Source organism: Nycticebus coucang, chromosome 13 (assembly GCF_027406575.1).
Source record: "Nycticebus coucang isolate mNycCou1 chromosome 13, mNycCou1.pri, whole genome shotgun sequence".
NCBI classification, from domain to species: Eukaryota; Metazoa; Chordata; class Mammalia; order Primates; family Lorisidae; genus Nycticebus; species Nycticebus coucang.
In genome coordinates, this window is record NC_069792.1 from 33,527,443 (window position 1) to 33,551,411 (window position 23,969).

Below are 23,969 nucleotides of genomic sequence, written 5' to 3' on the forward strand. Positions count from 1 at the left end.
GGGGGGGGGCAATTTCAGGATAGTTTTCTAAGGTATGAATTTATTTTTAACTTTTCACTGTGGAAAATTTTAGAAATACACAAAAGGTGACAGACGAGCATAATGAACCACATGTACTCATTACCCTGCTTTAAAAATTACCATACCAACATTCTGGTATTGATGGCTCATTTATCCCTATTCTTCACTTTTTTTTCTGGAGTATTTTAAAGCAATTTTAGACAACTTTGTGGTTTTGTTTTTTTAAATACATCAATGTGTATTGCTGGTAATATCTTTTTTTAAAAAACGTGAAATCATCTTACAATGTCCATAAAGTCTTCGATTTGCCTCCAATCTACAGACAGAGCTTAATTCTTCTCTTGAATGTGTGTTGGACTAATGACTATCTTTGAATTAACCGAATATGGTGGATGTGATGGTATGTGACTTCCAAGTCCAGGTCATAAAAGGCATTGCTAGTTCACTTGGATCATTCATTCCGGAAAAGCCAGTTGCCATGTTGAAAGGACAGCGAAGGCTATGTAGCCCACATGCAAGAAGGCTTTCTGCCAAGAACCACAAGAGTGAGTCATCTTGGAAGTGGATTCTCCTGCCCCAGTAAAGCTTTCATCATTGATGGTCTGTGCCTAGATCCATTAACTCATCAGAAGTTATACAGTGATTCTTCCCGTTTTGTCATTCCTTTTGCAATTATGAGCTGTTGATTCTTCTATGAAGAAGTACTACTTTCCATCATTAGCTCTTTGGTACAAAGAAATTATGTTTCATACCAAACAAGGATAAATGTTTGATTCTTTGACTGATTGCAAGAATAAAAAATCAGTAATCTAGTAACCTCTAAGGTATTTGATGAGTTGTTCTATTTTTTTTTTTGAAGAGTCCATGTGAACTCAAGGGTCTTTATATATTAATGTGTTCTAACCCACTCCAATACTCTTTCTCCATGTTCTAATTGTCCAATCTTTGCTCAACTAAAGCTCCCATAAATTCAGCTCTTTTGTAGTTTTGATAAACCTTCAGTAATTGCAGATCGCTTCTGTGTGAAAATTTAAGGCAAGATGTCTTGAGATAATCTTGTACATTGCTTGCCCAGAAGCTGAAATGACCGTTTTCCAGGAACTCTGGTTCCCTTGAGAGGAAAATGGTATTGAGAGATCACAACTTGAATGCTGGGGTTGTTGATTGCTACTTATTTGTTACTGCTTTTAGGCATTTCCAGGAGAGAACACTAATACATACGGTTTGAAAATGTAAAAAAAAGAAAAAAATTATGATTCCATGTTATGTTTGAAAATGAAGCAAAAAGTATAGGATTTTCACTTAAAATCTTTGATTTCATATTTGTTTCTCTTTCCTCTTCTGCCTAAAATCTTGTTTCCCATGACATTAACATAATTCCAGGATAACAACTTTATATAACTTACTATCGAATGCCATATAAAACTTCTTTGAAGGTTTTTGTTTTTGTCTTTGGCATATAAACCCATGAGATATAGTCAAAATCTTATTATTCTAATGATTAATTATTCTCTAAGTATTTACAACAAAAATCAAAATATAGTTAGGTTATTTTTTCCTCTAGTTTATTTTCCATTGTTAGAGGTCTCTTTGTTATTGCATTTTAATTTTTGTTTTTAAATCATGTAAAACAAGGGCTGGGCCCAGTGGCTCATGCCTGTAATCCCAGCACTTGGAAGGCTGAGGTGGATGGATTGCCTGAGCTTGCAGGTTCCAGAACAGACTGAGCCAGTGCAAGACCCTGCCTCTAAAATATAGCCAGGCGTTGGGAAGCTGAGGCCAGAGGATCACTTGAACCCAAGAGTTTGAGGTTGCTGTGAGGTAAGACGCCACAGCACTCTACCAAGTGTGACCAAGTGAAACTCTGTCTCAAACATACATACATACATAAATTATGTAAAACAAATACATGGTTCCAAAGTCAAAACAATGAACAAGATTCACTCAGGGACATTTAACTTCCACTTCTGTTGGGTCCCCTAGCCTCTCCCTCCTCAAAGTCCCAGTTTTGATTTATTCCTTCATCATCTCCTCAGTAGAGTGCCGTGGCGTCACAGCTCACAGCAACCTCCAGCTCTTGGGCTTTGGGGATTCTCTTGCCTCAGCTTCCCAAGTAGCTGGGACTACACGTGCCTGCCACAACACCCAGCTATTTTTTTTGAAGTTTGGCCAGGACTGTGTTTGAACCCACCACTCTCGTTATATGGGGCTGGTGCTTCCCTGAACATACATCATTTTATGTGCAGTTTATCTTTGGGATAGATTCCTAGAAATGTAATTTCTTGGTCCAAGTGAAATACATACAGTTTTCCTAAATGTTACCAAATTTCCATTGACATGGATTTCCATTTGGCATTCCTACCGGCAAAATGTAAGAATGCCTGTTTCCCCAGCAAGGCTTAACCAAACAGACATTCTTACCTATTTCTGGATTTTTACATTAAGACTTACATTTGCTATCCCTAATGCTTTTCAAGATTTCTGTTACATACAATGTAGTTCACTGTTACTAAATCATATACAACACACTTTAAGATAGACTGCAAATGGCTTTTCAATAAAAATCCATTTTTAGTGTCAAATAATTAATTCATTAAAACATAGGTACCATTGGGCATTCAGTCTGGTATCTTGTCTTTTATAAGAAAGGAGTAGAGCTGCGGATCTTTTACTTCTTTGTGCCTTCATTCCTTGAAGGAATGACTGTCTTCACGATTCAACTAAGGGCCCTACAGAACTCCAACCCAAGTTCAAGTGTCATCACTAGCATCGTTTGATTTTTCTTAAAGTCTTTCTGCCACTTCATATTAATTAATTTTCTCAGTCAGATCATACCTGACACTTCACTTATCTCTCATTCTCTTCTTTATGTGGCATTACTAAGCAATTATCAAAATTTCTTACAGATTTATCATTAGAAGAGCTTTTGCACACGGCTCATTTTTTAACCCTATTCCCACTCGAGTCCCTGTTTTCATTATCTAACGCCATGACTGGTAGGAATACTCTCTTAACCAGCCTCCCACTCTCTACTTGGTCTCTCCTCTCTGCAGTGCCTACTACAGGGTATTCTAAAAGTCTCCACACATAGGAAAAACTTTAACACAACAGATCCCTTAGACTGTGTTCTCCAGGAGTAAGGGAGAAGACTGTGTATGTTACAAAGAGGTGGCCATAGAGAACACATAGAGAATATTTTGTAATTTTTTTCTACATATCTATATCTACCTTTCTTTAATTCAAATTGAGTAAAAAAGGGAAATTAGAGGCTCAGCACCTGTAGCTCAGCAGCTAGGGCGCCAGCCACATACACTGGAGCTGGCGGTTCGAACCCAGTGCAGGCCTGCCAAATGATAACTACAACAAGAAAAGAAAAAACAAAACCAGCCAGGCATTGTGGCAGGCGCCTGTAATCCCAGCTTCTTAGGAGGCTGAGGCAAGAGAATCACTTAAGTCCAAGAGTTGGAGGTTGCTGTGAGCTGTGACAGTATCACACTCTACCGAGGACAATATAGTGAGACTCTGATGCAAAATAAAAAATAAAATAAAATAATGGGAAATTAGACAAATTGATATACTTAAAGCCTAAAAGAGGATATTTTTACAATCCTAGTATCTGCTACCCTTAAATTAAATGCCAATGATGGCATGTATAAGGATTTTTACAAAGTACAATAAACTTTACACACAGTGGAACAGACTATTATGTGACATTATTCAGCAATATGATTACTAGAATCTGTCTCATTACAATAGCAAAAATATTTTCAGCATGTACCAAAGAAATGCTTGAACTATGTATCTTACTATGTAGAACAAAATTATATAAAATTATATATATATATATATATATATATATATATCGATCCATCTATCTTGGGCTCGGTCCCTGTAGCTCAGAGGTTAGGGCACCAGCCACATACACTGGAGCTGGCATGTTCAAATCCAGCCTAGGCCCGCCAAACAACAATGACAACTACAACCAAAAAATAGCTTGGTGTTGTGGCAGGCGCCTATAGTCCCAGCTACTTGGGAGGCTGAAGCAAGAAAATCGCTTAAGCCCAAGAGTTGGAGGTTGCTGTGAGCTGTGATGCCACAGCACTCTACCGAGGGTGCAAAATAAAACTCTGCCCCCCACCCCCCAAAAAATATATACATATGTATATAGGTTCAGTGCCCATAGCTCAGTGGCTAGGGTACACTGAGGCTGGCGGGTTCGAACCCAGCCTGGGCCTGCTAAACAACAATGACAACTACAACAAAAAAATAGTCCCAGCTACTTTCAGAGGCTGAGGCAAGAGAATTGCTTAAGCCCACGAGCTTGAGGTTGCTGTGAGCTATGACTCCACAGCATCCTACCGAGGGTGACATAGCAAGACTCTATCTCAAAAAAAATAAATAAATAAAAAGTTTCTAAATGTAAAAATAAATTCCATTTCTGGCATTGTTTAAAGTTAGAAAAGTACCCCTAAGTTAGCGATTACTAAATTTATCTGAGGCAAGATTGCTTGAGTTTAACTTCCGAAGCTGCCATTTACCCTGTGTGTGTGACCCTGAGCAAAATAATGAACCTAACTGTGCCTCAGTTTCCTTATCTAATAATGACAACAATACCTACCTTATAGGCTTGTTGTAAGGATTGAATAAATTAAAACACCTGGCACACAGTAAGCACATTCCAGAAGCAGTATTTTCATAAAGCACAAGATCAATTAGTTTTCTAAAGTCCTGCACTATGACACAGTCCAATGAATATGCTCATGACTTCTTCAAACCTGAACTACCACTTAATTCCTGGTCTATAAAGTTACAGCTTACCTGGATCAAAATTATCACCAAATATTCTCTTGGCAGGAATCTTCAGGGCCATAGCAGGAAACTGCTTCTTTAACTAAAAAAAATTTAAAATAACATTACAAATTACAAATAATTTTGCAAGTGGTCTAGTTATGCACGCACCAAAACCAAATATAACCTGATTTTGAAGAAAACCCATTCTAAAACACTTTTAAACAGATGCCCACCCAGTGCACAGTATTAAGTTATACCAGTAAACCACACACTGACTCAGCATCTTTATTTGCCCCAATAAAACACTTGGTATCTGTGTTGCCTTGTATCAGTTACTTAACATCTCTGGGCCTCAGTTTTCTGGCCTGTGAAATGGAAGTAATTTTAGCAATTCCTTTACAGATTTATTGTGAGACTTAGAGGAGATTGGATGTTAAGTGCTTGGACGAGAATCTGATGTGTAAGTACATGTTACTCACCATTTATTACCTCAAGAGGAGATGTGATCTTTTGTGTTCCCTCTACATGAACAGATTAACAATAGTTTTCTTTCTTTTCTTTTTTTTTTTTTTTTTTTGTTTTTTTGAGACAGAGCCTCAAGCTGTTGCACTGGGTAGAGTGCCATGGCATCACAGTTCACAGCAACTTCCAGCTCCTGGGCTTAGGTGATTCTATTGCCTCAGCCTCCCAAGTAGCTGGGACTACAGGCGCCCACCACAATGCCCGGATAGTTTTTGGTTATAGATGTCATTGTTTGGCGGGCCCGGGCTGGATTCCAACCTGCCAGCTCTGGTGTATGTGGCTGGCACTGGCCGCTTAAGCTAGAGGTCCTGGGCCAACAACAGTTTTCTTAAAAAGCTGATGTATTGACACCTGCCCACGCTCGATGGGCTCCAGGTAGGGTCTCCAGCCCGGGTCGGAGTCCGGGGCTCCACGTCCTGCCCCCCTCCAGCGCCCAGGCCAACGGGAGGCATTAGAGGTGAAAAGGAGATCAGGTCACCACCAAGGGAAATGTATCCGGAATGTTCTCAATGTCTGCCCTCTGGCTGAGTGAATGGATTGCTGCAGTTCAGGCCTGTTGAATCAACAAGGCATTCAGTAGTGAGACTTTTATTATCAAATAGTACTGACGGAGGAAGTTTAGTTTCCTCTTCTGGTGAGAGGATATTCTGTGATGGTTTAAATTTTTCAGGGCTACTCATCAAAACATCGTCTGATATAATTGAAGAATTAGCTCCATTCCTTCCACAACATCTGAAATTTCTTCTTTTTTGTTAATATTATCTGCTACTCCACCAGCAAGAAGAGGCAAACTCAATTCTTTCACTGGGTAAGTAATGCACGCCAAAGTTTACCCTATTTTCATCATGTTTCGCTTCGATTAAATCTTGTGATCCAGGACACTGAGCATCTTCTCCTAGGTTGCTCTGGCTTTCAGGAGTATTTTCGAACAAAGTCTTCTTATCATCGTGTTCATTTTTGGTACTCCAAGGACTGGAACTCTCTGGTGATGCAGTTTGTCCTAGGAGGCCCACCGCACCCCTGCTCTGAGACGCAGCTTTGCTGACAGACTTAGGTGTTCAACGTCTTTTGAGAAGGATGTTCAAAAGAAATGGAAAGTCTTGAAAATGATATAACGGGACTTTCAACCCTGAAAAATCCAGCATCAAACACTATTTTATCAATCTCCTTTGGCATCCTAGAGGCTGCTGCCTCCGCATGTTCTCCCAGCTTCGTCTTCTCTCTCTCTGCACTTTTTATTGCAGCCAAGCGATTTCTAGCTGCAATTCTTCCTCCATCATGTGGAAGAATTTGTTTTGGTTTATTCACCATACTTGAGATGACTTTTTTCCTGAAAACTAAAATGCTTGCATTACTATTGTTTTGCCACCCAGATTCTTCAAGTCTGGTCAGATTGTTGAATTTTTGCTTTACATCTTCTATCTGAAAACTAATCATATCCCAGAACCTGTCCAGATCTGTGTGAGTAATCTCCTTTTCACCTTGTTTATATTCACAATCATTCACTAGTCCTTCAAATTGTTTGACCCTTTCCTTCATAAGGAGTCTTGTTGGACCAACTGCTGTGCGAATACGATCTTTAGCATCATCTGGAATGTCCGATCTCAGCTTCTTCTCCCCCTGAAGGCAACTTGACATTGTTAATTTCTCAGTTTCTGACTGGAGGATATTTCTGAAATATGGTACATATCTGTCCTTCCTTCATTTCAAGTGATGGGACCTCTGTTACTGGAAGGCCATTTGACTTTTTAATAGATTTATTATGATTTAAGACCTGTTCTTCATTCCAAACAGTTAGAGAACCCAAAGGATGTTGTAATTTATTTGAATCTTGCTGTACTAACTCAGTAGCTGACATTTTACATTTTAGCACCAAAATATCTTTTGTTGCTTCTTGAGTCTTATCCTCTTCTATTTTGCAAGGGGTCCAGGTGTAAAACTGGGTGTCGAGAAATCGTCAGCACTTCTGGGAGTCATGGGTGTGACTTGATAGGTCTTCAGACCATCCAGGGGCTTTGCAGCTTTTGTTTCTTTTTGGGGGGCGGGTCTTCCTTTATTTGGTGCCTTTCTTCCTGGTTCACTGTCACCAGTGGCTCTTGAGAATGGCTTTCTTGCTGTGCTGGATGAGACTGCTCCAGCAACCTGCTTTGCTGCTTGAGCAGCAGATCAGGTCATTCTCACCGACGTGGACACTACAGGCTGTCCAACTTTTCCCTCTTTGTCCAACACTTTGTTTTCAGAAGTTTGTCTTTGACCAGGTCATACTGCTGGTCATACTCCCATTATTGGGAGTGATGTTCGAGCAGTACGAGTGAGCCTCCTAGGACAAACCAAACAGGTCTTTGGCCTTTGACCTTGTAATCCATACAGAAGAAGTCTTTTGTGGCCCAGCTTTCATAGCATTCAGGTTTGATGAAAGGAAACCAGGCGTATCAGGTCTATAAAAACCCACTTTAAACGCTTCTCGTTTAGCTTTCTCTTTCTCTGTGCTTTCAATTTTTGTAGTTGCTTTTCTTCTTTGTATTTTTGGAGCGTTTGTTTTCGTTGGTCACACAGAACAGTTTTTATTGACCTTGGCTTGGCGTTTTCTAGAGCAAGCTCTTGAGATGTCTCATCTAATTCAACAAGAATTCTACCTTCCAAGGTTGGAATGCTGACATCTTTCAAACCAAAGAGTCTATTTTGTTCATATTCCTTATGTCTGTTTTTGTTTCTCAGACAGTGATTTCCTTTGAGCAAGTTTAGTCCTAATCATTTCAGTACTGAAATCCTTTCTGAACCGACTGGCAAAATGTGATGAAGAAATTCTGAAGCACCTCCTAGCGTGAATCTCAAGTGAATCAAAAGTTAAGGAACCCTGGAAGTGGACGCACACCACCGCCTCCAAGGCTCGCCTCCATACAACTCAAACTTCCTGCACTGAGCCCATCTTTGGATTTTTAAATAATGCTTTCTGAGTATTGTATATAAAATTTTAGAAGTGAAATTTCTGTGCCAATGGATATAGAAACATTGCTTTAAATTTTTGCTAAATATTGAAAAAAAAAGCTGATGGATTTTGCTTTAAATAACCTCTGCTCTAGCCTTCTTATTAATATTCTAATACATTCAGGCGGCACCTGTAGCTCAGTGGGTAGGGTGTCAGAAACATACACGGAGGGTGGTGGGTTTGAGCCTGGCCTGAACCTGTTAAACAATGACAACTGCAACAAAAACAAAAAAAAAAATAGCCAGGCACAGTGGCAGGCACCTGTAGTCCCAGCTACTAGGAGGCTGTGGCAAGAGAATCACTTGAAAACAAGAGGTGGAGGTTTTGAGCTGCGATGCCACAGCACTCTACCAAGGGTGACATAGTGAGCCTCTGTCTCAAAAAAAAAAAAATTCTAATGCATTCATATCAGATTTGCATGTCCCCAGAGAAGGTAATCTTGGCCCTGAAGAAATTAAATTTGAGACAGTAAAGTCACAAAAATGGGTTATATTTATAACATAAACTTAATATAAACAAAAACCACACGCAAATATAAAAACTACAGTTCTAACACCTCGAAATACCAAGAATAAAAGAATGCATTAATCACTTTACAATATAGGCATACTGTCAACTGGAAAATCTATAAAAAAAGAAAAAGACTTTTTTTTTTTCTTTTGGCCAGGGCTGGGTTTGAAGCCGCCACCTCCGGCATATGGGACCGGCACCCTACTCCTTGAGCCACAGGCGCCGCCCAGAAAAAGACTTTTTTTCACAAAAGTTTGTAGAGGAAAGAAAAGAGAGGCAAAGAGGAATTTGGTGATTAAAAGACACTTGATAGGGCGGCACTTGTGGCTCAAAGGAGTAGGACGCTGGCCCCATATGCCGGAGGTGGTGGGTTCAAACCCAGCCCCAGCCAAAAATCCACAAGAAAGAAAAAGACACTTGATAGAGCTATTAACCAGTCCTTTGAACACTAACTGGATTTTTTTTTTTTTGAGAGAGAGAGTTTTGGCTTGGCACCCATAGCACAGTGGTTATGGCACCAGCCACATACACCAAGGGTGGCAGGTTTGACCTGGGGCAGCTAAGCAACAGTGACAACTGCAACAAAAAAAATAGCCGGGCGTTGTGGTGGGCTCCTGTAGTCCCAGCTACTTGGGAGGCTGAGGCAAGAGAATCTCTTGGGCCCAAGGGTTTGAGGTTGCTATAAGCTGTGGCACCACATACTCTACTGAGAGTGACATAGTAGGGTTCCCTCTCAAAAAAAAAAAAAAGAAAGAAAGAAAGAAGGAAAAGAAAAGAAAAAAGAGAGTTTCACTTTGTTATCCTTGGTAGAGTGTTGTTATAGTTCACGGCAACCTCAAACTCTTGACTTAAACGATTCTCTTGCCTCAGCCTCCCGAGCAGCTGGGACTACAGACACCCACCACAATGCCTATTTTTAGAGATGGAGTCTCTCTCTTGTTCATACTGGTCTTAAACCCATGAGCTCAGGCAATCCACCTGCTTCAGCCTCTCAGAGTTCTAGGATTACAGGCATGAGCCACCATGCCTGGACTCTAATTAGATATTTGATACTAGGCATTACTGTTCTTTTTTTTTTTTTTTTTTGTAGAGACAGGGTCTCACTTTATGGCCCTCGGGAGAGTGCGGTGGCCTCACACAGCTCACAGCAACCTCCAACTCCTGGGCTTAAGCGATTCTCTTGCCTCAGCCTCCCGAGTAGCTGGGACTACAGGCGCCCGCCACAACGCCCAGCTATTTTTTGGTTGCAGTTCAGCCAGGGCCGGGTTTGAACCCACCACCCTCGGTATATGGGGCCGGCGCATTACCGACTGATCCACAGGCGCCGCCCCCTTTTTTTTTTTTAATGTGATAGTGGTTTTGGTTTTAAGAATTTTTATCTTTTGGCTGGGTGCAGTGGCTCACTCCTGTAATCCTAGCACTTTGGGGAGTCAAGGTGGGTAGACTGAGCTCTGAAGTTCAAGACCAGCCTGAGCATGGGCAAGACCCCATTTCTATAAGAAAAAAACACAAATGGCAAGGCATTGTGACGGGTTACCTGTAGTTCCAGCTACTCAGGAGGCTAAAGCAAGAGGATCACTTGAACCCAAGAGTTTGAGGCTGGTATAAGCTATGACACCATGGCACTCTCTAGCAAGAGCGACAAAGTAGAACTCTATTTCAACAAAAAAAAAAAAAAAGAATTTTTATCTTTTAGAGATGTACACTAAAATATTTACAAATGAAATGATATCTGAGATCTGTGTCAAAATCATTGATGGAATGGTACAGGATGGAGATTAATTAATCAAGAATAGCCATGTACTGGTAATTGTTGAAGGCTAGTGGTACAGTTACGTTATATTACTTTCTATATTTATACTAATCTACTTCTGCATGTATTCGACAATTTCTATAATAAAAAGTTTAAAAATATAAACTATAGTCATCAAATATACATTTAAGCTGACAATAAAATGCTTACAGTTTGGAAAATTTTATTATATTTTTTATCTTTTCTTTTACTCTAAAAGGAGAATAGTTCAAGAATTTGTGTTTTTTGAAATACAGGCCAAGTTTAACCTCATGTCTGCAGTTTCAAAGAACACAACTGATACCATTTTTCTGTTTTATTTCCTGCCCCTCACCACAGGAGGCAGAATTAAAAGGAGTTATACAAAAAGACAGAGGTAGACACAAAAAGGAATGAAGTAAGAAAAAGATGGAAAAAAGGAAGAGATATAGAAGAGCAACAAGGGAGATGAATGATAAAAAATGAATTACATATTAAAAAATTCTGCTGCAAAAGTTTAAAGACAGGGCATTTCAAAGAAGAGAGAAAATAAGTGATCATGGGGGAAGGGGCTCATACAAGTTTTATTACTTCACCTTTATTATTAAAGATATACAAATATACACACATATATATATATATTTTTTTTTTTGAGATATAGTCTCACTTTGTCACACTGGGTAGAGTGATACCCTGGCATCACAGTTCACAGCAACTTCAAATTCTTGAGCTCAAGTGATTCTCTTATCTCAGCCTCCCAAGTAGCTGCGACTACAGGCGCCCACCACAACACCCAGCTATTTTTTTTTTTTCAGAGACGGGGTCTCACTCTTGCTCAGGCTGGTCTGGAACTCTTGAGCTCAAGCAATCCACCCACCTTGGCCCCCCAGAGTGGTACGATTACAGGTGTTGAGCCACCTCACCCGGCCAAAGGTACACAAATATTAACACTCTGTCTATGAGATCATCAGCTATTTAATTCATAAAACCAACTTCAAGTGCAGCACTGGGATGGATCGCCATACTGCTCAGTTTTTAGGTGAAATTCCCTGTACACCCCTTCCTTTTATGAACAGTTCTGCTAAAGGTAAGTTTAGAAAGTAAGTGTAGCCTATAAAATATTTTAAGCAGAATGTAGAAAGAAGTCTCAAATTTCAGTTATTACTATTTCTTTTTCTTTTTTTTTTTTTTGGCTGGGGCCAGCTTTGAACCCGCAACTTCTGGTCTATGGGGCTGGCACCCTACTCCTTGAGCCACAGGCGCCACCGTTACTACTATTTCTTTAAACAAAATTTCGTCTTATCTAAGAAGATCATATAAACTGTGTTCATATGAGAAAGATATTGTAATGTTATTTTTCCCTGAGCATAACTAGGTATCCCAGTGGGTACAGAGTTTACAATCCTCAAAACAAGGATGAACATGCAGATAACAGGTATCTAAGAGTTTTCAGCAGAACGAACAGTTCAACTCTTACTCAGTTTCCAAAATAAAACCATTTTTTAAAAATTACGGAAGGCAGCCTGGGTACAGTGGTTCATGCCTGTAATCCTAGCACTCTGGGAGGCTGAGGTGGGTTGAGTGCCTGAGCTCACAGGTTCGAGACCAGACTGAGCCAGAGTGAGATCTCCATCTCTAAAAACAGCCAGGCATTGTGGCGGGCGCCTATAGTCCCAGCTACTTGGGAGGTTAAGGCAAGAGAATCACTTAAGCCCAAGAGTTCGAGGTTGCCTGAGCTGTGACACCACAGCACTCTATCAAAGGTGAGAAAATAAGACTCTGTCTCAAGAAACAAAAAAAATTATAGAAGGCTAGCCAGGCATTGTGGTGGGTGCCTGTAGTCACAGTTACTTGGGAGGCAGAGGCAAGAGGACCACTTGAGCCCAAGAGTTTGAGATTACTGTGAGCTGTGATGCCAGAGCACTCTATCCAGGACAATACAGACTATGTCTCAAAAAGAAAATCATGGAAGGTATTTATTTGTATGCACAAAGTTCTACTGGCTTATACTTCTTTCAAAAGTGGAACTTTGGCAGGGAACAGTGGCTTATCTTGTAATCCTATCACTTGGGCCTCTGTGTAGGATCTTCAAGGCAACACTGTCCACAAACATTGGTACCTGTGTAAGATCTGGCCTGATGTATCACAACAGAGGTGGTCTGTGGCCTACTCTAGAAAGTATGTACTAGGAGCACTGCAAACACTAGATTATGAATACTATTTCATATCTGCACTATGAATGCATAAAAATAGGTTTTAATTATTTAAGTAAATAGCTAGGGTCTCTCATCCCAGGTAACTATCAGAAATTCTGAAAGTTTATACACATTTCAGTTGTGTGAGGTACTTAAAATCTGGAACCTGAGACTTACCTTGTAACTAAGTATGAAAGGAGAGTGGGTACATGACATAATTTCAAACTTAAACCTTACAGTTGGGCAATTTAAACAGAAATATCTTGATGACTAACCATTATCAAAGAGGTAGGTAGAAACAATTGATTTCTAACATTCTAGGACAGTAAAATGTACAGGGTGGCCATAAAGTTCGTGCATGAACTTTAAGCCATTATCTAGTTCTCTTACTTTCAATGATTTATTTGGAACCTCTCAATGGTATCTGTTCATCTTCTTCTCTAAGAATTCTTTAGAGTTACAATGCATTTGAAAAATCTTACCCTTTCTTCTTATCTGATATGTGCAAATATTAATTTAATCATTCAAATAAATCTCTCTCATTTGGTCATTTTCTCAGGTTATTTTGTTTTAAACAAAAATCTTATAAAACGACTATTCCTTACAGTGTTATAAAGTTTATCAAACTCTGCATATCTCCTGAAGACAAACCATTCACTCCTGCCCACTGAGACCAGAACTTTATAAACCTGTGGAGATAAAAAGTAACATAATGAAACAAAATTCAATTGCAAAAAAATTTACTGTCTATTTAAATACGTGAAAATCTGTTTTCTTATCCACGACACTGATATATATTGTGATTCTGTAAGATACATAAGCATGTCAACTAAAACACTTATTATATCTTGACAAAAGGTGATATTCTATTTTAGAAATGTTGCTGGGCATGGTGATTGCTGCCTATAATCCTAGCACTTTAGGAGTCTTGAGGCAGAAAAATCACTTGAGGCCAGGAGTTTGAGACCAGACTAGGCAACAGCGAGAACCCATCTCTATAAACAAAATCAGCCGGACAAGGTGGCAGACACTTGCAGTTCCGGGTCCTCAGAGGGGTGAGGCTGAGGACTGCTGAGGTCAGAAGCTACGACGATGCCACTGCCCTCCAAGCTGGGCGACAGAATAATACCTTGTCTCCAAAAGTTGTGAAATATTTCTGTAATTTTCAAAGAATAACACTATGTTTGCTGTGGATTTTCTCTGAAAATTACAGAAATGTTTCTTTGTGCTCATTATTTAGAGCTATTAAATTCTCTCATTTTATCATTCTTGCGTCATATTTTTCCCCAAGAATAAAATATTATAGATTCAATTGACGTCATTTTCCTCTCTTCTTCCTCAGCCATATATATATATATATATATATATATTTTTAGAGACAGATTCTCACTTTGTTGCCCGTGGTAGGGTGCTGGCATCACAGCTCACAGCAACCTCCAGCTCTTGGGCTTAGACGATTCTCTTGCCTCACTCAGCCTCCTCAGTAGCTGGGACTACAGGTGCCCGCCACAACGCCCTGCTATTTTTTTGTTGCAGTTTGGCTGGGGCTGAGTTCGAACCCACCACCCTCGGTATATGGGGCCGGCGCCCTATTCACTGAGCCACAGGTGCCACCGCCTTAGCCATAGTTATTACTTTGAAATTATAAAGTATTTTAAAAGTGATGCCTGGCACACAGTAAACAATTATTAGTCCCCTTTCTTCCAGATCATCTTTTAAACATTATATTTCAAGCTAAAAACTTATCCTCAGGTTTCTTACTTCCATCTTACATGCGTTTAATATTTTCCTACATAATCTCACATAATCATATGAAGCCTATGAAGTAAGCAGAATATTGCAGCTTCCACTATACCTCTACTATACATGAGGAAATAACAGAACAAAAATTTATGGAACTTGCCTAAGTTCACAAACTTAATAAAAAAACATAAAACTGAGACTAAAATCTAAAGCTAATTGTCTACCCACAAGAAACAGTATCAATTATAATATACAATCAACCCTCATAATTCATTCTACAGGTACTCTCAGAATGTAATTCAACATACCAACAGTAAGAAAAGAGTTTGGAGGACCAACGGTCTTGGACCATTTCTAAAGCGAAAATAATAAGAATCCAGCTATATGAGGAAAGACTAGATGATGCTGGCTTGAGTTACCAATCTTACTATGTTACAGTGATGATGAGGGGAAACATATGATTTGCTCTGGGGTTTATGATGCAACTTTCCACAGTCTGTTGAACAAGTTAAAAGAAGAAATAAGATTTACTTCAGAAGACAGGCATACTAAAGTGTATAAACTATCTCTTCCCATGAAAGATAGGTAACCTATACTCACAAGTTCATATTTAGATAATATTGTGGGGAAAACATCTCTCTGATCCTATAGGTGATATTATACATGAATTCTGTAGTACTGTTTAAACTTTAAAATATGGTCACACTGGCTGGGTGCACTGGCTCACACCTGTAATACTAGCAGTTTGAGAGCCCAAGGAAGGAGTATTACTTGAGGCCAGGAGTTTAAGATGAGCCTGGATGAACACAGTGAGACTTGGTCTCTACAAAAAATTTTAGAAATCAGCCATGCATGGTGGTGTGTGCCTAGCTACTTGGGGGACTGAAGTGGGAGGACGGCTTGAGCCCAGCAATCCTGCAGTGAGCTATGATGGTACCACTGCACTGAAGCATGGGTGACAGACAGAGACCTTGTCTGCGGATGAGGGGAGAAGGTTATATTAACAGCTCACCCATAGTGTCCGTGAAAAGGCCTAGAATGCAAAGCTATGTCCTTCTGTAAAAGAGGGGGAAAGGTCTCATCCAGAAGGTGAGGCAAACAAGGTACTGGTATCAGTCACCTGGGCAAGGAATGCATGCATCCGGGTGGATAGGAAGAGAGGGTAATGTGTAGGGGGATAATCTGGCCCTTTGGGTCTGAGCCAAGAGGGCAGCCAATGGTTTAGGAGAAGCTACTGGACGAAAAATGTTAGAATAAATAGTAATGGCTCGGTGCCTGTAGCACAGTGGTTACGGGGCCAGCCACATACACTGAGGCTAGCAGGTTGGAACCCAGCCAGGGCCAACTGCAACAAAAAAATAGCTGGGCGTTGTGGCAGGCACCTGTAGTCCCAGCTACTGGGAGGCTAAGCAATTGAATTTTTTAAGCCCAGGAATTTGAAGTTGCTGTGAGCTATGATGCCACTGCACTCTACAGAGGGCAATATAGTGAGACTCGGTCTCAAAAAAAAAAAAATAGAATAAGTAGTGAGATGATACTCCCCACATGGAAAGAATGCAAAGTGGGCTCAGCACCTATGGCTCAAGCGGCTAAGGCGCCAGCCACATACACCTGAGCTGGCGGGTTAGAATCTAGCCCAGGTCCACCAAACAACAATGACGGCTGCAACCAAAAATTAGCTGGGCATTGTGGCAGATGCCTGTAATCCCAGCTACTTGGGAGGCGGAGGCAGGAGACTCGCTTGAGCCCAGGAGTTGGAGGTTGCTGTGAGCTGTGATGCTACTGCACTCTACCCAGGGTGACAGCTTGAGGCTCTGTCTCAAAAAAAAGAACATAAAAGTGGAGGGTAAAGGACCTAGCCAAGGTCCTAGTGAAGCCTAGGAAATAGGGTTGCTTTTAGAGTATAACCAATATGCTTTAGCTTTTATTTACATTAGTTGGGTCACACTAGGATAGGTGGTTAACACGATTATTATCGAGAAATATCACGAAGTGCGTCCTTCCTGCATAACGGTGCTCTCCTATCTGAGGATATGAAGACGTATCTATACTAAAGTACATGGATTTGACTTACAAGCAATTTATTTTAGTACTAATAAAATAATTCTCATTTCTAATTCTGGGAGTCTTGTCCATTGTTTGCTTTCTTTGGGGAACCATTTCACTTCCAGCCCATTGGCTCTTTGTATCTGAAATAACAATATGATTGTGATATTTCTCTCTTTGGCTAACCTTATGTGTGCATTCCTCTAGATATTCAAATTCATACAATTGCAATATTCCATAAAACAAAATAATTTCAAATTTCTTGTGTCCTGAGGTCTCTGTCACAGATTTCCTTACAGTGCGTTAGTTGAATCATCGATGAGTTAAGATTAGAGATCCTTGATAGCCACTATTGTCAGAAATATTTACAAGAAGGAACCTTTACAACAACCTTACAATTGGCACTTATGAAAACAGAGGGGTGAGAAAATGGCCATTACAAATGACTTTTTAAAAAACAGAGGAAAGGAGCAAGTGAAATATTTTCTAAAAAACCTTATATGCAATGACGCTTCTAAAAAGTTATGTGTGTGTTGAATGTTGTCTTAGGAACTCTTTATCTTCCATTCCTGCTGATTCCTGTGAGGGATGTTGTATAATTCACTGAATAAAAAACAAAACAAAGCAAAACAAAACTGATGTTACTGTAGTGGGTTTGAAATGCTCAATGCACCACAGTATACAACCTTAAAGTTAAGCTCCCTTTTCACAGCAACCACTGTATAGCTCCTCAAGCGTCTTTGGACCCAACTGCATGTACACACTGAGGCCCCCTGGTCTTTGATGCACCGTTTAGAAGTTTTGTTGGTTACATAGGCACAAACTTGTGGGGGTTTTTCCTTCATTTGAAAACTCAGCGATAATTTTGCTGCAAGAGGTGAGCGGCAGTGCCCCCTAGGAAAGCACTAGTGGGATTCCGATTATTTCACAAGGTAAAGCAGGGGTGGTACCTGTAGCCACGAGGTCAACTAAACTGAAAGATTGCATAGGCTTTGACATGGCCATAAGTTCTGGGGTAGCCGCTAAGCTGTGCTAGGGAAGAGGTGGCAAGTGAAAAGAATGCATGGGGTGGTGCACTGAGGATGGCACACGTCTGTAGGTTTTCTTGTTTTTTAGACAGTCTCACATGGTTGCCCCAGGCTACAGTGCTGTGGTGTCAGAGCTCACAGCAACCCCTAACTTCTGGGCTTCAATGATCTGATCCCCTTGCCTCAGCCTCCCCAATAGCTGTGACTACAGGTACCTACCATTTGCCCATCTAATTTTTCTATTTTTCATAGAGACAAGGTCTCCATCTTGCTCAGACCGGTCTCCAACTCCCAGGCTCAGGCAATCCACCCACCTCAGCCTCCCAGCATGCTAGGATGACAACCATGAGCTATTGTGCCCAGCCAAATCTTTGTCTCACCTGAAGCCTCTCACTTTTTTATTTTTATTTCTTTCTTTATTTATTTCTTGCAGTTTTTAGCCAGGCCCTGGTTTGAAGCTGCCATACCATTATGTGGGGCCAGCACCCTACTCCTTGAGCCAAAAAAGCCTCTCCCTTTTTTAAAGAATCTATTCTTAAGCCTCTCTGAGCTGAAAAATAGGACTCATATTTTTAAAACAACATTACAACTTAACAACCACAAATTTTAAATGAGAACTACTTGTATGACTGTATGTAATTATAAGGGTGACACAATGTGCCAACCGCATTATAAAGCACTTTACAAATACAAACCCTTTTAATGCCCACAGCAATTTTATTAACACGATCTTCATTTCATAGTGAAGGCAAAGGAGCCATTGCTTAAATAATATTCCCGAGGACTCACAAAGAGTAAGTCACAGAGCTGGGAGAGAATCCGGAGAGTCTGGTGCTAGAATCCTGCCTTACCATTACATTCCATTACACATTTCCGAAAAAACTAGAAGGAAGAAACAGAACAAACCACGGGAGTCTGTACTCTCCTCCAACACTACCACGAGGAAGGAGACTAAAACCTTCTTTAGAGAATCTAAAATTTTTTTTATCAAAAGTGAAGTTTCTCCAACACACATTCCCTCAAATTGTGGTGAGGAGGAATTAAAATCATTAGTACTCTAAAGTCAAATGACAACAGAAGATGCTTCAAGCACATGGAGGAGCTAGTGAGAAACACCAGGTAGTGTAAGTTTAGGGTAGTGCTGCTGCTAGCAAACTAATCAATAGGAGTAGAAAAGAAATTACTACTAGTCTAATCCAGACCATCTGAGCCACGGTAGTGTAGGATGGTCCTCGGGTCCAGAAAATGTGGCTTGGGCAGCACCAATTAAGCTGTTATTGATGGTCATCTCGTCCAAGTCTATTGTTCTATGACAACTGAACTCTAAAAAACACATCTGTTCTGGCATTTTCATAACCCTTCAGGCCGTCTGCGTCTCCTGAGTGGAGTCGGCAGGACAAACTCTACCACCATAGAGAAACCTACGTGCACCCCTTTTGCCAGCCACCCTTTTCAGCTGGACCAACCTCTCCTCTTCCTCCCCCTGCTCAGCCAGCATGAGTGGAGAATGAGGATGAAGACCTTTGTGGTGAAACACATCCACCTTTAGTAGTAAAGATCAAGTGGTGTTTTGTCCGGTGTTGGTATCAGGGTGAAACTGGTGGCACGAAGTCAGTTTGGAAGTGTGCTAAATCCATGCCACGAAGTGTAGAAGGACAAAAAGAATTAGGAAGCCTTTTGAAAGCAGATACGAGACAATCCTCCAGATGTCATTCATGAGGTGGTCTTTGCAGAAACTCTATACAGGAGAGATGGAGCTCCACACAGCTCCCTTGAGTTCACATAGATAAGCGACAGCCTCAGATCATGAAGAGTTTCATGTCTGTGGCATCCATGCGTTCACAGAGCACACTCTCAAAATGATACAGACTAGCCACGACAGCTATAGAGAAAAATCATGAAGAAAACTGATAACAATATGGAACATGCATTTATTTAAGTGAAAGCCAGGGATGAGGAGCAAGGAATAAGGGATATAGATGACAGGAAAAGGGAGTGTCAGGGCGGAGTAAATGAACAGGATTCCAGGGGGGTGTAAGGGAGTGGCAGGGGAGAGTAAACAAAAGTAGCTCAAATGTGGACACAGTCCCAGGACAGGTCTCCTTGGCCTTGATGTTGTTTTGGCCTATTGAAATGGTGGCTCCAGCTCCCAGGAGAAGTTGTGGCTGCAGGACAGAGAGGCAGCTATGAGGCCACCAGGAACAAAATTCAGGTCCCCCGCCCGGGGTCTGCCTGGCAGGCTTGGACACCCGGTGCTCAGCAGTCACCATGCCCCAGGGACTGTTGGTGACCAGGGAACCACGGCCACAGGCTCTTTGCAGCTGGCCACCAGACAGAGTCCTGAGCAGGGATGCACAAAAGTCCCCCTACCCTCCGCCAACCTTTGCAGCCACTCACATATTGTACTGGTCCAGTGGCTTCATGGTTTGGAACCAGGACTGAAAGTCTCTGTCCGGTTGAAAACAGAAATTATTGGCAGTCACCTGCAGCAACTGCAGCTGCTGGACGATCTTGAAGGCCTGGAGCCATGGAGAAGGATGGATGCTGACTGGGCCGTTGGGGAAGACTCTGAAGGGGCCATGCTGGGGAGGGCAAGGGGCCCATCTCTGGCGCCTTTCTCTGGAGTGGTTCCCTTCTCCCCTCCCATCCTCTGAAGGCCCAGTCTGTCCTCAGAGTTGGATGTCAACTGCCTTTCTCCAGGAGTTGGTTTTCATTCCCATCCTGCACGTTTCATGGGGTGGACTGTCCCTTCCCTGACGTCAAACCCCCCCAGGAAATCTACGATGTGGAGGATGCAGCCAGGGAATGTCCTCCCAGGGCAGTCTCTGACTTCCACATGTTGTGCTTCCCCAGAGACAGGCCCCCAGTTGCCCACCTTCCCCTTTTTGTTATGTTGAGCACATTTCCGTGCAAGGCACAGCCAATGCCCGGGAGAGAGGCCCCCCAGCCATGACTCCCCCCTCCTTGGGCTCCCTTGCTGCGTGTCATCCAGGCTCACTGGCCAGGGGACCTGCGCACAAGGCACTTGCACCCACATCACGCTGTGGGTTGTGATGAAGGGAGCGTGCGGGCTCCCCCTGATGCTCAGGGGCCCTGTGACCCAACACTTCCTCATGACAAGTAGGGGCACACAAAATCTCCTTGCACACAAAGAGAGTTTGGAGCCACATGGGAGCTGCCTGAGTGTGGAGGGGCCAATTTCAACTCCTCCCGTGGGCAGCACCTGAGGGAGAGGCTGAGTCCAGCTCAGCCAGACACTCGGGCAGCTCAGCAGTCAGGCAGCTCTGCAGCTTCTGCCTTGGGAGCAGGGACTGGAGGCTGACGTCGGGCCTGATACCCCAGCTCACAGGGCTGCCTGGGAGCAGTTTTGCTGAGTGCTGAGTTCTCAGGGCTCCATCCAGGAATGTCTCCCCCCAGCCTTAGGATTCTGGTCCCCAGTGTGCCAGCCCTAGGCTCACTCACAGCCACATTATTCTGCGTCCACTTCTGCAGCAGAGTTAGGTCATCGACAAAGATTCCAAGAAAGGGAATGACGCCCTGTGTCATTGGGGTGGGAGTGGTGATGAGCACCCACCTGCAAGTGGCCTTCCCCGTTCTGTTGTCCGGAATCTCACACCCCACCCCAGTCTCCTTGACCTCCCCTCAAGATCTCTGACTTGGAGCAGCCAGACACCTTCAGCTTCCTCCTTCCATTCTATCCCTCTCCTCCCCCAGCTGCACCCATGTTCACCTACAGCCTGGGATGTTCACAGGTCACAATGCCTTGTGGTCCCAGACCCCACCCTTCCTGTAGGGCATGCTGAGCCCAGCTCTTCCAGGCCTTTGTCCTGGGCCCTCTGCTGAGGGCATTTCAGGCACCAGCTACAGGAAGGAGGGCCTAGTAGGAGGCCCTTGCTCTCCTGATGGGGAGACTCCAGCTGGGGGGGAGGCCCTGCCCTCCGTCCCAGTGGCCCTCCCCACCCACACCAAAGGAGGCTCACCTTCCGTTTCTGCTGCCTCATCTGGGCTCTCTGAGGGTTTTTTTCCCGGCGGGCCAGCTTGGAGATCCCCAGCTGCCAGGGTCAGGACAAGGTCAGTGAGACTATTTTGCCCTCACTCAGCTACTCCCAGGACCCTGACCTCGCACTGTGGACACCTGGACACAGTCAGCTGGTGAGGTGCTACAGTCACTCAGTGAGCTCTGGTTCTAGACCCAGCCCTGTGTCCTACACCCACTTGCTGTGTTACTGGGGCATGCAGCTCAGCCCCTCGTTTGTCTGGAGACCCTGCCCCAGCTGCCCACACCACACACCAGCAATAGAGGCCCGGCTTTCTGGAGAATTTCTGGCTGGTTTTGGGAAAGAAAGAAGCCACCACCACCACCACGACATTTCCCCATCGGCTGGTGGAAGCTACATAACCAGAGGGACCAATGCAATGGATATTAGCCAGAGCCGTGCTAATTATCCAGCTCGTCCCTGATGAACAGCCAGGAAAGCCCCTTCTCTCTTCTGAACAGGACTGGCGACTGGTACTTTTCAGGTAAACGTTGAGTTAGAAAATTAACCAAAAATCACCCGGTTCGGTACCCTTTCCAAATTCCCCTCTCCCTGCCCTCTAAACATTTGCCCCCAGCCCCAGCCCCCCTGTACCTTTATCAGCTTCTCCCGGGTCATCCTGTCATCGCGTGCGCACAGTTCTTTATACGCTCTCGCGCTTTCCCTTTGCAGAGGGGAAAGAAAGTCGGATAAATCAGGGAGTAGCGGGGAGGAGGGCGAGTTCACATTCCTTGAACTGGGAATGAAAAGGATCCAAACCAGCAGGATTTGTGTTTCCTCTGGGCTCCTGATTCCCAGAGGCTCCACAGGACTGGAGCGGGCGCTGACCTGCTGTTCATCTGGCCCAGCCCAATGTCAACTGGGCAGCTCACTTTCTCAGTTTAGATGTGCGCTAGACATGGGAATATCTCCAATGTGGCAAAGGCCCGTGCCCAACGGTGAAGAAAACTTGGTGCTGAGTTAGACGTTCGGTGTTAACACCCAGTGGACTGAGAGACCCTGGCAGGCCACCCATTCCTGCCTCCTGAGGTGCTGGGCTCCCCTCCCCTCCCAGTGCAGTGAGGGAGCATGGCAGACCCGGGAGAGGTGCTGGTGCAGCTCAGGAGACACACGCCCACCCACCTGGATACTGCTCTCCAGGTCTCCTGGAGACTATGGATGGGCGCAGCCTTCAGGGCTGTGACTATGCCATGCAAAGATGAGTAGTTGCTCAACTTATGACACTCCTGGGGAGGGAAGAGGATGCACCGTGAGGTGGGGAGTTGGAGCCCCACTGCCCGAGCTGTGCCCCCTGTGCTGACCTTTCCTCTGTGGGGAGGCAGAGGCCCAGGGAGGCACAGGAGAGCAGTCTGGGCCCCAGTGAGTTTCACACTCTGGGAGGACAATTACAGTTCAACCCAACGTCGGTGTCCAGGCGCAAAGGGCGCACCAACACTGGGCATGGAAGTCAAGGTCAGTGTGCCCCGGACAGGAACGGGGCTGGGGGCTGTTGAGGGGCTTGGACTCTGTTCAGCAAATTTGACATCGGACAGAGGAGAGAACGAGTGTCCTAGGGCCTCCCATGCTTTACCAAGGCCACCTGGATCCAGAGCCCCAGCACCCTGGCCCTGTCTCAGGCCCTCCCACAGCTTACCCTGGCCACCTGTATCCAAAGCTCCAGCACCCTGGCCCTGTCCTGGGCCTTCATGGTGCGGGTCTCCAAGCACGTGCTTATCACAAAATACACCACAGTATCGAAGTGAATCAAGGCAGCGCCGACTGTGGGTGCCACCAGAGCTATGTCCATCCCGTCCAGCTCAATCAAAAAGGTGTCCAGGCACTCCCACGGCAGCAGCTTCTTAAATTGCTCCTGGGGAGGAAGAAAGATCCACATGGGCACCGCCCAGGGCAGCTCTGAGTCTAAAGTCACCCCTTGACTCAGGCAGGTGACCAGATTCTCAGCTTTGGCATTGGCTCTCCCAGAGTAGTCGGAGCCCCGGGTTTCATTCCCCTTTCACGGAGGGCGCGAAACGCATAGAGCCGGGCAAGGAGAGAACAGCACGTGGTGTTTCCCCCAGGCCGGCCTCCAGGAGCCCACACTCCGCAAGGTGCTCAGCCCGGCCCTTCCTGAGGCCACCTGTGTGCCAGGCCTTCTTTCTGTTGAGACGCACGTGGCCCGTGGCAGCCACCTCCAGGGTCTCAGTGCGGGTGTCTGGTCTGAAATGGAGTCTGTGCCAGATGTGTAGTAATTGCTGAGGCTGGTGAGGCCTCCCGGGCGGGGGGCTTAGCAGCCGGGGCGGCATGCTAAGTGGGCCACCCCTGCATCTAGTGGGCCAG

At 43.7% G+C, this 23,969-nt stretch overlaps 1 pseudogene; it reads right to left on the bottom strand.

Moving 5' to 3' along the window:
- Positions 1-396: 396 nt before the first annotated feature.
- On the bottom strand, positions 397-23,526 carry LOC128563319 (disks large-associated protein 5-like; annotated as a pseudogene).
- Positions 23,527-23,969: the final 443 nt, after the last annotated feature.